The 13,960-nt window shown below is 42.3% G+C and overlaps 1 non-coding gene across 1 annotated transcript; it reads left to right on the top strand.

Annotated features, from left to right (window-relative positions):
• Positions 1 to 13,618: 13,618 nt before the first annotated feature.
• trnat-cgu lies at positions 13,619 to 13,692 on the top strand. The gene has a single exon. It is a non-coding gene; the product is annotated as a tRNA-Thr (tRNA).
• Positions 13,693 to 13,960: the final 268 nt, after the last annotated feature.

The raw sequence follows: 13,960 nt of genomic DNA, 5'->3' as shown, positions 1-13,960 counted from the left end.
TGTAGGTGAATTGTACATATATGCTGCCGTGCACATAAGCTGTCAATGACAGGGATTAATCCCCTCTGTGAAGCTGGCAGATAGCCTTAGTAACTAGTTCCTGTAGGTGGTATTAATTTGGACACACAATACTATGTTTGCCTGTTACCTGCTTCTCCGGAGAGTTTGCTTTGGCTGCTTTGCTTTAGCTTCAGGAGCTTGGCAGCAAGAGGAGGGAAAGCAAATTCCATTTCAGCTCTGACTTGGCTGCCAAGTTCCGCAAGATTCACTCCAAATCAGACGGCAGTAATTTTAACCTCATCAGTTTTCTTTAATTTGCTCCTATGTAATGGTCCGCTAACCCCTTTTTTCACTGACAGCCAAAAACAAACAAAAAAAAATACTTGCTATTAGCACTGGCGTCTTACTCAGGGTCATCGCAACAGCTTTGGCTCGGAAATTACTTCCTAATATATATATTTTTTAAGAACATAAGAATTTGCTGGCGAAAGAAGACCAAGGTCCATTGAGTTCACCTTCCACCATCCTGGCAGTGGCTTTGACAAGTCGTGTCCCAAGCTATATACTCGTGTCTCGAGATATTATTTGACCCAGATATTTTTGGGCCCCCCCCCGAATTTTATTTTTGAAAGGCACGACTTATTCCGACAACTCCAGTTGAGGAAATCCAGTTGTCAAAAGGGTTAAGGGAAACAATGACACTATATATATATATATATATATGAAAATCAATATCCAAAGAGTTAAAATGCTTCGCTTGTGAAGGCCTGGAGCAAAGGACTAAGTTCCTTGATTCCCTGCGAAAGCCTGAAGGTTAGCAACTCCAGATGGAGAGCAAAGCAGCTGGCGGAGGGACAGAGTCGGTCTGCTGAGGCTAAGCCTATTGATCGTTCATCAATGAAAGGTCATCCCCCTTTGAGGGCCACAAGTGCAGACGCATTTTGTCTCCTCCACAGATATTCCTTCTCGCAGCTTTTGTGACAGTCTCTAGGTAGACACCTGGGGTAAAAGTGAGTTGTAAATGAACTAATAATCACCGTTGCACTGACAGAAACTACCGATCTGACATCTCTGCTTTCCCTTCCTAATGGCTGACAAATGTCAGGGTGACATGTATGTTTTTGTTAATTGAATTGGTTAATTAGGTCCCAGAGGCTTCTGCTTTAAGCAGCGCTAATTATGGACTGCGGCAACCGAGCTCCAGACAGGCGACGTGAGAAACTATATAAAAAAAAACACACAAACAAATCCGAGGCAGATAAAAAGAGGGAGAGAGAGAGAGGGGGGGGGGGGAACTCCTTTGTATTTTTGAATTGCAACTCCCTTCACATCGCATCAATGCTGACCCACCACATGTCGACTGTTACTTGATGTTGTGCAATCTAGGAGGGGAACGAAAAAGGAGTTCATCCCAAATACACAGAGCATCTGGTCTGCAAAACTCCAACAGTCATTAACGCAACAATTAGCATTTAGTTCTGAGATTCCTAATTTCACGTTCCAGTGTTTTAACTTTCTGAACATATACTCTATCAGTCTGAGTTTATTGACTGAATGTGTATCGACACACTGCCTGTGGAGACTTGCTTTCGCTATTGATAAACACCACTATTTTCTCTTTAGTTCAAACAAGCAGCAATTTTCTTTCATGTTGGTAAACATTATTGATCTGCATAATATCATCAGCATTAAAAATCCTGGATTACCTTCAGACTGCATCACTGCTGCCAGAATCCCAAGGATTTGGTCGTGTTAATTAGAAGCTGCTATTGCAAACTGGTTTGCGGTTTAAAAGAAACATTTGCCTGATTTAACATCGGCAATCTAAAGTGAAACAAACAATATGAGAACATTTGCGACAGCAAGACTGCGCTGAAATTAATTGTGACGTTAAAATATACTTGAGATAATGATTAAAAAAAATAATTGCCCCAATTTAAAGGAACGATTTGCAAGGATATGGGGAGAGCGCGGGGGAGCGGGACTGATTTTTCCAAAGGGCCGACACAGACACGATGGGCTGAATGGCCTCCTTCTGCGCTGTAAATATGCTGTGATTCTAAAATCTGTGGTTTCGTTTCACTTCGCGAACCGTGTCACAAAAAGTTCTGAAAGACCTATTTTTTGGCTCATCAACAGTGTTACTGGGAAAAGGGAAGGCTCACCCGTCAGTAATCAAGGGGGAAAGATAGGGTTTCTGTTGTACGCTGCATGTTTGGACCGCATCAGAGGGCAATGACTTCTTTCGCAGAGAAAACAATAGTTACAAGATACAGTAATAATAATGATAATCCTTGCATTTGATGTAGCACCTTATCATGCCTTTAAGGCATCCCAAAATGCTTCACAGGATATACTGTAAAGTGTAGTGACTGTATATTTTGTAGGGGAAACGCAACAACCAATTGCCCCACATACAGCCGTGGATTGAGTGAGCAAATTATTATCATTATTTTCTTTTGAAGGGATTATTATCCCTGGAACTCATTACCCGGGTGTCTTACAGACCAGGAGCTGGCTGGTTTGAATCCTGATCTGTGACAGGTTCACTGGGATAAGCTGGGGAGGGTAAATTGAACCTCACCCTTCCCAAGGATGATAAAGCTAGACTGGGTTATTGCCACCAGTCCCTCTATAACACCCTCTAGCTGTTATGTGACCATTGTGTGGCAGTTAGATGAGGACTTCTCTGATGCCTCCTACAGTTGGATGTCCTTAAAGATTCTGAAGGGACAAGATAATGTAGAGAGGACCGGGAGAGGCTGTTTTATCCTGCACTGAGGCCACAGCCTGCGATTGATGGGGGATAAATCTGCGGAAACACTACTCCAGTGCCCGAGCAGTAAACTTACAGAACGGGCTCCCGGGGAGACAGACAGACGGTGGAAGCAGAAAGTGTCGTTTGTTTCAAGAACAAATGAGATTGATTTCTGCTGAAAAAAATAATATCTGGGGATAGATACAGTATATAGTTTGGGGACGCGACATGTCAAGCGACTGCCAGGATGGTGGAAGGCGAACTCGATGGACCTCAGGCTTCTTTCGCCAGCAAATTCCTATGTTCTTATGTTCTAACACTCACTCACACACAAACGATAGCTTCTTGAACTGGGAGACACAGGTCAACTGGTGCCCGAGCAATTGCACAACACAAAGCGGCGATCAGGCCAAGAAAAGAGGGAGCCATATACCCACTTTTTCCTCCAGTGGGGAGAAATTTTTAAAAATAATTAATTGGACACTAAATTTAAAATAAAAATACACAAGTGTTTACTTGGCAGTAAAATTCTGTGAAGTGTTTTGAGGTATTGACTTGATAAAATGGGAAATCAAATGCAAGGGAAATATAAATTATTGTTCTAGGTTATAATTATAATCATTATTGTAATCAACATCAACAAAAACAAATTTACTTTTATGCAGCAGCTTCCATGTTGGGAGGATGTCCCTACTGAACCAATTAATGAATTGTTAGTTATTCGTATTGATTTAATTAATCAATTCATTCATTCATTATCAGTTGTTATTACGGATCAATTTATTGGTCATTTAGTCCACACAATATGCAGTCAATTCACTTTACAGTGTATTCTGTGAAACGCTTTGAGACATCTCGAAGACGTGATAAGGCGCTGTAGCAATGCAAGGATTATTATTATTATTTTACTAGTTTCCATTATTAACTAATTCTACCAGTTACTATTATTATGAGTTTCTATTATTAGCTGAAGTGGTACTAAAACAGAGTGCTTGTGCAGGATTGCGAGTCCCATGCTCTCAAACAAAATCCTCTACAATTCATCCCTCGCCCTGAATAAAGGATTGTGCTAGGATACACAATAGGATGGTTTAAATACAAAATAGATTCCCAGAGTGTGTCGGGTGAAAGTGACTCTTAGAACAATAGACTCTACCCAGAGTTAATGCCTGCTGGGCAGCCAAATGGATCACCGGAGTCTAATAAACTCTAATTAATAAGCATTACAACCCGACAGGAATTCATTTTGCAGCTGTTACACGGAGGAGAGGACGTTTTGAATGGCATTAATCATTAGGAAAGCATGTGAATGAAAAACAATTCCAATTATTCTACATTTTATAAACGAGTATGCACATTTTATTAAGGCTTTTAACGTGTTACAGGATGTTAATTTAATTGGTTGGACATAGAGAGATCTCTTTATTGGCAATTGCCACACATGTCAAACCTCTCGTGGAGTCCTGTGAGCTCAGTGGTTAGAGCACTCGCCTCGCAAGCGAGAGACCTGGGTTTGATTCCCCAGCAGCACACGTGTTGGGCAAGTTTCTTTACTCCACACGCCTGTGTTTACCTCGCAGCAAGTCGGAACCTGGTTGTTAGTCGATTGGCGGATTGCTTTTCCGGGGGTAATAATGCCTTCAAAATAAATAAATAATACTTTGGTCACTCAATCAATCCACGACTGTTTGTGGGACGCTACTGTCACACTGCAAATCCTCAAATTTCAACCCCCCCCCCAAAAAAAAGTTTGATGAAAACACCGGCTGTTTCGCCCTATTCCCAATCCGATTTCCGCCAACCAGACCGTCGCAATTAATGCAAGCGGTTTGTGAAGAGCATATTGAGCAAGAGAGAAAACATGAAAATCATTTTAAAATCATCAGCTCTGAGACTGAACTTGTGCTATAAATATATGGATTCTCGTGGAATACAGAGAAACCGTGGGAATTGGGAGACGTAGTGAACATCGAGGGTATTCTGCTCTGTTCGCAAAACAAACTTGTTGTTGTGAGCATGGCTTTCCCACTTCTTTCCGGCCCCCCCACCTTTAATAATAATAATTTGGTCACTTCAATCCACGACTGTTTGTGGAGACGCTGCTGTGCGCAATTGGCTGCCGCGTTTCGCCCGCAAATACACAGTCACTCCACTTTACAGTATATCCTGTGATCTTTCTCAGTAAGAAAGATTGTACACCTGCAAGAATGCAGTCACTACACTTTACAGTCGATCCTGTGAAGCGCTTTGAGACGTCCTCGCGAAATGAAGGGTGCCGTATTAAATACAAATGGTGCCATCGTTATTTACCGTGGGACTGGCACAAACATGCGGTACTGCAGGCTGGTGCGGTGTCAAATCACACCCTCAGCTCCCGTGTTGAGGGAAGTAATAATGAGAGTAATAATAATAATTATAATACCGAAACAGCAAGAGTACGTTTTGAGCTGTGCCTAGAACGAGGGGAGAGGGAGCAATGGAAAAGATTTGCCTCCGTCACCTTTGAAATGCCCCCTTTTGTTTTTAAAAGGCGCGAATGACTCTGTTTTCTCCGTGCCAGGACGTGTCATAGTTTTCGTGCCTCTACTTGCGGTCGATCTGCTTTTCATAAAACGCAAACGGCAATAAATCCCGAGGAATACACACATGACTATTTCAGTGAGAATTGCAGCCTTGCACTTCTGGGTGTAGAAAAAATCCATGAGAAACATTTCAGACAGTAAAGAGCCTCATAAAACAACACGTCAATTCTGAATCTCTTTCTCGTTCCTCACAGTAACATCAACGGCAGTAACAATGTATTTGGTGGTGTATTTTTTAGACGCCTGTGATGTTATCCTGCTTTTAATCAATAATATTTGCAAGCTTTCTCTTTTTTTTTTGCAATTTGAGATGATTGCGAGTTCCCTTGATCCCAATGGACTGACAATCACTTATTGTAAAATGCTTCCACTTCTTGGATGCCACCAACAGAATTCCCAGAATGTTGAATTCGCTGCTCAGACTGGATCTTATCAGGCGATTTATCACAATATTCTACCAGGGCTGACCTCAAATATAGACCAGTCCAATACCCACACGTCTCAAAGCGCTTCACAGAAAATACGGTAAAGTGGATTGACTGTGTATTTTGCGGGCGAAACACGGCAGCCCATTGCGCACGGCAGCGTCCCCACAAACAGTCGCGGATTGAACTGCGCGCAGGAAGGATAGCTATAGAAATTTTTCCAGTGCAAACAATTACGGGAGCAGAGTGGAGATTTGAAGGAACCCGAGCAGCTCGATGTCAAACGAGAACTTAAAAGAATTCTAACGTATCATATTTCATATCGCCAACATTGTTTGCCAATGTTATCTCTCGGTATAGAGGGACAGGTATACTTGAAAGGAATAGAAGGAATAGATTAAGACACTGGTGTATCAGTGACTAGGTTCACTCACACAGCCCTGGGATAAGGGATAAACACATTTTTAACCGATGGCTGACTGTTAACCCTCTAAGGACTGAATGCCCTTTGCTGTTATCAGAAGCTGTATGCTATCTGCCGTTCTGTATTCAGCTGGAGTTTTTTTTGACAAAAAAAGAAAACAACGATCAGATGGAATACACCAGTGGATGCCATACTTCCCCTTAAAACGTGAGCGGCTGTTCAGTTGCGATTAAAGTGTTGAAAAAGTTCCACCCAAGTCTATTTTGGTAGCTCCAAATGCAACGCCCAATGTCTTTGTACAGTCAGCTACAGTCAGGCAGATGAAAATGAATTAATTTCTCATAATGCAATGAATATACCGTGTGGGGGTGAAATCCACACTTTCCATGTATTCTCTGAGGAAACACAATTACTACAATCTTATTTTTTTTATTGTTCCTTAAAAAAAAACACGCTTCTGCACTGCCAGAAAGGATAAAGGGAAAAAAAATGAAACTTGTCATTTAACAGGAGACTGCAGTCCTAAAAGGAAACCTTTGCTTAAAAAAAAACACTTGCACATCACTATAATGAGTTTCTATCATGTTTCCACACACGCATACGCACACAGATTATTTTTTTTCTGCGTGTTTAATTGGGTCAGTAAATAAGAGGAACCGAACAGGTCACTTTTAGTCGGTAGACTGAAAACTCGCTTGTTTTTTTTAAAAAAAACACATTCTGATACGTCAAATCAAATAGAAAATGTCCTCTCAGCACTTTCCTTTTTTTTATATAAATAAGAAAACGATGAAACTGCTCTTTTATAATATTCCGTAGCAGACAAGCAACGCTGAATAACTTGCGAGTGTCATATAACTCATGAATAACACAGGTACAATGCTTACTTAGGATTGCTTCAAAAACAGGAAACTTGAGCATTTGCATTGTGCTCTGTGCTATTCCCATTTTATTGTCTTATACACGTTCATTTGTATAATACATAAAAATAACAATCCTTGCATTTGATACAGCGCCTTATCAAGTCTTCGGGATGTCACAAAGCGCTTCACAGGATATACTGTAAAGTGAATTGACTGTACATTTTGTGGTCAAAACGCAGCAGCCAATTGCGGACAGCAACGTCCCACAAACAGTCATGAGTTGAGTGATTATTATTAAGAAATTTTTTTTTGAAGGTATTATTACCCCAGGAAAAGCAATCTGCCAATCGACTAATAACCAGGTTCCTACTTACTGCTGGTAAACAGAGGCGTGTGGAGTACGTACACTTGCCCAACGTTTGGCCCTGCCCGGGAATCGAACCCGGATCCTCTCGCTTGCGAGGCGAGTGCTCCAACCACTGAGCTACAGGATTTTTCCTAGTAAATAAAGACAACTTCAATAACACAATCGGGCAGAGAGGGGATGCAGTCTGCTCTTATTACAGTCAGAACAACCTTTTATTTGCAGAGATCCTATGATTCAGAACTCGTTGTTATACCGGGACAAATTTTCGCCCCATTAAGGCTGGGTTGAATTTTGCCATATTTCTTAAGGGGATTTCTTAGTTATGAAACCCTAATGTACATGACCCATAATCAGGCATGCTGCACCAGCTTGGTTTATTCTGTGCGTCAGCCTGGCTCAGTTGGTAACACTCTTGCCTCCGAGTCAGAAGGTTGTGAGCTCCAGGAGGTGGCTTCCTTTGAATGAGATGTTAAACTGAGGTCTTCTCTGGTGGTTGGTGACCAGGTGGCTGTTAAAAGATCCTGTGAGACTGCTCAAAAAGAGAAGGTCCTGGACAACAATCCTCCCCCCCACCCCACCACCCACCAAACCCCCACAAATAATATTGGTCCATTAATATCATAGCAGGTTGTGGGACATTGCTCTGTGCAAATTAACTGCCTACAGAATACACAGTGATTAAACTTTACAATAAATCCTGTGCTTTGCGACCTATTCCCGACATAAAAGGCAAACGTAAAGATTATTATCACTACAGTTGTCTCAGAGTGGGTTTCCCTTGAGAGAGACAGAGAGAGAGAGAGAGAGAGAGAGAGAAAGACGTAACACACCTTCGATCGCTGTATAAACAGCTCCTTTTCGTTTTTGTTAATACTAACGGAATATTGCAAAATTGACCTTATCACTTAACGAACATTAAAATCCCAAATTTGCAACCTCAGTGACATTTCACAGCACTCAGCGGTAAGTGATACAAGATGCCTTTTTCCCAAGTTAGGAGTTGTGGTTTGCAGCAGATATGAGCCATTTGTACCATGGAAATGCAGGAGACGATTGCAGTGATAGGTTTTACAGTATTAGCACAGGGCAATGAAACACAATCTGAACGACTGTATCTAGTTTCCAGGCTTATTTTCCAACTTTTATATTAGTTAGTAAATTAAAGTTTAATTGTGATCTTTGCCCTCCATAAAAATATTGGCAATTCTGTGAACGTAACGCGACTCCCAGCTTCAGTACTGATTTGCGGTGACCACATATCCCCAACTGAGCAATTATAAACCAAACCAGCAACTTCCAACACCAGGAAGGCAGTAACTGTGAATAATTATTTCCTTAAAGAATATCTTTGGAGCCACACACTGAGCCATAAGCAGAGCAACCGCATCTTTCACGTTGTTTTACAGAGGTTTCAGTGAGTTGGGATTTTTTGCAAACGCTTAAATCAGGAGTCTAACCTGATATCAGGTTATTCCCAAGTTTTAAATTAATAAAGGGATTCGATAGTGTGGATACAGAGAAATTATGTCCTCTGCGAGGTGGGGGAATCCAGAACAAGGGGGACATCATCTCAAAATTAGAGGCAGGCCATTTAGCAGTAAAATCAAGAGGCAGTTTTTCACCCAAAGGGCAGTGGAAACCTGGAACTCTCTCCCCCAAAAGGCTGTGGATTATGGCTCGGTCCATTCACACCTTCAAGACTGAGGTGGCTCAATGTTTATTAGGTCAGGGTGTCAAGGGATATCGGGGCAATAGTGGGTAATTGGAGTTGAGGTACAGAGCAGCCACGATCTTATAGAATGGCGGAACAGGCTCGAGGGGCTGAATGGCCTCCTCCTGTTTCTACATTTCTAAGCCCTGAGTAACCGTAGCCAAAGTGTGGATGGAGTAAGGAAACTTGCCCAATGTTTCGCCCTGGCCTGCCCAGGAATCGAACCCAGGTCCTCTCGCTCGTGAGAGCAAGAGCTCTAACCACCGAGCTACAGGACTCCACAGCTACGGATAAAACGCCGCGAGCAGGGGAAGCGCCGTGGAGCTGAAAGGGTTAACGGCCATTCACTTGTACCCTCCGCTGCCCTCGGGAGATTGCACAGAATCACCATCACGGGTCTCGCGGAATATTCCTATCACTCATTTCTGCTGACAAGAAGTCCTCGCTGATTTTTTTTTTTTTTTTCGCGCTAGGTAAATATTTTTTCATCCCAGCAGTTTTCCGAAATACGCTACAGATGTTAAAGTTATAAATTGCGCAAATACTTTCCCACACACTGGAATGAATTGCAAGCCGAGGAATGCAGAAGCGATTTCTTGCCATTCACTGACAGTGATCAATGGCTTGGCCCACAGTCCCAGCTGCAGTGAAATAATTCTTAGCATCCACTGCCAAATCGTAAGTGCTGTTTGCTTTACACCAGATTTGCCTTATCACATTCCCATATTTCTTACTGCGTTGGCATCTTCGGATTTAGACCTTCTGTTATCCAGTAACAATTCAGTGCAGTTTTTTTTTAAACACCACTTTTATGTAATGCACACCCTGCCCTCCCTTGTCACCACCATTTCTTACACATCACCCTGTTATCAGTCACATTTAATGGGTTTAAATGGGTTTCCCTTTTTACTTTTGCCTTCAAAATCGTCTCTGCATTCACAGTAAATATCCTGAGAAGCGCTTTGAGACATTTGAAAGCCATAATAAGGTGCTGTATCAAATGCAAGGATTATTATTGTATAATAATATTATTATGCAATAATAATTCTTGCATTTGATACAAACCCCCCTCACCACATCGTAGAGATGTCTCAGGATATACTGTGAAGTGAGGCGATGATTGTGATCTCATCTCAACTCTACCGTCCTCCCAATAAGATATCAAACGGCTTGTCGTGTGACAGAATTAGCCATTTCTATTAGTGCTCCGTGTCTAGGGGTTGTAATCCCAGGATCCCGCATGTTAAAGGTGCTTCCGAAATCATCGGATTGCAACCCTCTCCTTGACGATGCCCTGTGTGATGGACGCTACATGAGTGCAAGTTGTTGCTTTGTTGTTATGGTATATTTATCATGAAAAAATGGACTTTAGCAGCATTTCTCGGCACAATAAGTGGCACTATTAGGAGTGTTGCGTATAAAGAATGATGATGTTTTGGCTGAACCATTGCTTGGCTGTACTAACCAGCCTATAACATATCCTGCCTCCTACGGCAATGTGGTTTTAAGCCTTGTCCACACATCGGTGCGAAGCGACAGCCATGCTGCTAGTCCCAGGTACCAGCCTTCACTTAGGACTTGGAGTGGAATCCAACCCAAGAAAATTCTCCAACTGTCCTACCAATAACATGTTGTTCAGATTGCAAACGACATGAACGCAACATACAGTCACTACACTATACAGTATATCACAGATTGCACAGCCCTGTTCTGTGTCGGCATTTATACGGCATAAAAAGAAATAATGCAGTCACTCAATCCAGCACTGTTTGTGGGACGCTGTTGTGTGCAATCAGCTGCCGCGTTTCTCCCACAAAACCCACAGACACTACACTTTACAGTATATTCTGCGAAGCACTTTGAGACGTCTCGAAGAAGGACTAAGTTATTAAATTAAATTATACCCCACTGCCTCCTAATCCCCCCTCTCACACCCCTCACAGTGTATGCAGCAATGCTTTGATATACTGTAAATGTCTGGCTTTGGGTAACAGATGCAAGACGCTAAGGATCAACATTGTGGGTTAAGGCATTCCGCCCCATGAATTGAGACTGTCACAACGTTCCGGTCAAGTTCGGAAATTGTGTAGCTCGACCCAGTACTTTACATATTAGGTGTTGGATCCCTGCTATTTAGGCTCTTGCAGCCAACCATGAAACTCACTCTTGCCACAGGTCCATCAGAGGTTTGATTAATATTCTCTAACTGGCTCCGTCCCAAACAAAACCAGCTTCCGCATCTAGGACGGGTGGAATTTTGAACCCTTGCGAGATCTCGAAGGGATTAGTCACATGGACTGCATATGGTGTTAAGGGCTGTTCGCCAGCTTCGGCCCAGCTCGGTGGAATCGTGCCAATGATCAGAGCATTGTAAGCCTTAACATAGATTTATTGTATTAGCTAATAACTCTTACCTCTCCTCACAGCCTGAAAGTATTTCCTGGCAGCACTTCCCTTGTTTTTTCTGGCGATACGCTCCACAATCTCACACAGGACTTAAACCACTTGGAAGACATTAACTAGCGTATAGCATAAACATGCTAGCATCTGATAAGACCCAAGCAGATCAGTCATTGTCTCACCCACTGTTTGGGGGTTGTTGCTGAGCCTTTCCCAACAGAATAATCAACATCACGGTATGATAACTCACTGAGGTCCATCTTACACAATTGCCATAAAACAAGCAAGGTTTGTGCTGGAAGCACAAGGGATTATTACCCCCGGAAAAGCGATGCGCCAATCGACTGACAACTGCTAGGTAAACAGAGGTGTGTAATGTTTCTCTGCTCCAGACTACAAACCGGCAAAGTTTATGGTGGTATTAGAAGTTCCAACTGACATGAACTCGCAATCCAAATGAAACCACCATTCAAAACAAGTAGTAATGTGGTAGAAATATGTGCCTCTTTGTTAAAGGTTTAAAGCCGTTATTCTGACTGTTTTAACACTAATGTACAAGACATGGAAAGCCTGTGGCAAAGTGATCCTTATTTTCCTGTTGGACAAAGTTAGACCATGTGTTTCTTATAGGCTAATGTTTGGAGGGATAAGAGTTGCCTATAAAATTTCCATAAATCGTGCTTTCACAAATTTTCTGCCACTTGAATTATTTTTTCAGTGTTCCCCTAAATCGTCCTGCCAATCCCTTAGCTTGTTGGTCAGTGTGTGGCTATGCAACGATTAAATCCATGTTATTTGCACCAATAAATTAGCAGTTGTGACAGGTTTGGCAAGAGCCTGCCCAGTCAACGGTATTGTATTGTGATTTGAGTAGATATTGATTTCAATCGCTGGAAACCTCGACTAATCAATTAAGATGCGTCAAGCTGGCTCAGTTGGTAGCACTCTTGCCTCGGAGCCAGATGGTTGTAAGTTCAAGACCCACGTCGGGTTAATGTTTCAATCCGGTGCTGGGGGAACACTACATTATCGCAGTGACAGTCCTTCAGATGAAACGTTAAGCCAAGGTCCCGTCTGTGCCTGTTCAGGTGGCCATTAAAGATGCCTTGGTACTACTTGAAAACAGAAGGGAACTTCTCTCGATGTTCTGGCCAACAATCCCTCCAGATAAAATCGGTCATTCACTTGTTGAGACGTCCAGGGGACACTGTTACACGCAAATTGGCTGTTGCCTTTGCCGACAATACACACAGTCACTACGCTTCTCGGTAAATCATGTGAAGCACTTTGAAAAACGTGAAAAACGATAGATCAAATGCAAAACTTTAGCCTGGTTGGAACTGTGCACATTTGTCATTATGCCAGACAGTGGACAATAATAATAATCCTTGGATTTGATATAGTGCCTTATCACGTTTTCGAGACGTCTCAAAGCTCTTCACAGAATAAACTGCAAAGTGAATTGACTGTGTATTTTGTGGGCCAAACACGGCAGCCAATTGCGCACAGCAGCGTCCCACAAACAGTCGTGGATTGAGTAACCAAATCATGATTTTTTTTACATTGGCTGTTCAGGATGATGCTAGAGATCTCACGTCAACATTTTGAAGAGCGAATGAGCATGAGAGTGAGGCATTCAACTCGTGGCCCGGCCAACATTCCTCCATCACCAAAAAATCATCAATCTTTCCTTCTCCTGCAACCCCACGAAAATCTAATTCCCTTCAGTGTATTTCTTTTTTCAACAAAGTCTCAACTCTCAAATCGTTTTCCTTTTCTAACACAGCAGATAAACTGACATGCAACAATCAAATGCATTTTGACAAGACATGTGAAACAAAACAAAATAAAAACTTCTGAGGCGCCTTTGTTGCCTGGACTTTTATTTAAAAAGAGAACAAAGGAGAAGTCCTACTTCCAGTCCTTCAGGAGTGCGCATTCTGTCAGATAATAGCGCTTCCCAGATCTTCCTGCTGTGAACTATACTCAATCTAAATAAACCAAGCAAGGCTATTGCTGTCGCATAAACTCTCAACGTTTTTCCTAGATGAATTAAATTCATGGTTACTCTACTTTAATATATTTATTTGTCCTGTAGCTCAGTGGTTAGAGCCCTCACCTCGTAAGCGAGTGGACCTGGGTTTGATTCCCGGGCAGGGCAAAATGTTGGACAAGTTTCCTTGCTCCACACACGCCTGTGTTTACCTGGTAAGTATGAACCCGGTTGTTAGTCAATTGATGGATTTATTTTCCGGGGGTAATAATCCCTTCAAAAGTTAAATTAATAATATGGTCACTCAATCCATGACCGTTTGTGGGACGATGCTGTGCGCAATTGGCTGCCACTTTTGGCCTCAAAATATATAGTCAATTCACTTTACAGTGTATCCTGTGAAGCGCTTTGAGACGTCTCGAAGACGTGATAAGGCG

Source organism: Callorhinchus milii, unplaced genomic scaffold (assembly GCF_018977255.1).
Source record: "Callorhinchus milii isolate IMCB2004 unplaced genomic scaffold, IMCB_Cmil_1.0 Scaffold7, whole genome shotgun sequence".
Lineage (NCBI taxonomy): Eukaryota > Metazoa > Chordata > Chondrichthyes > Chimaeriformes > Callorhinchidae > Callorhinchus > Callorhinchus milii.
This window is presented reverse-complemented; position numbering and strand designations above follow the sequence as displayed.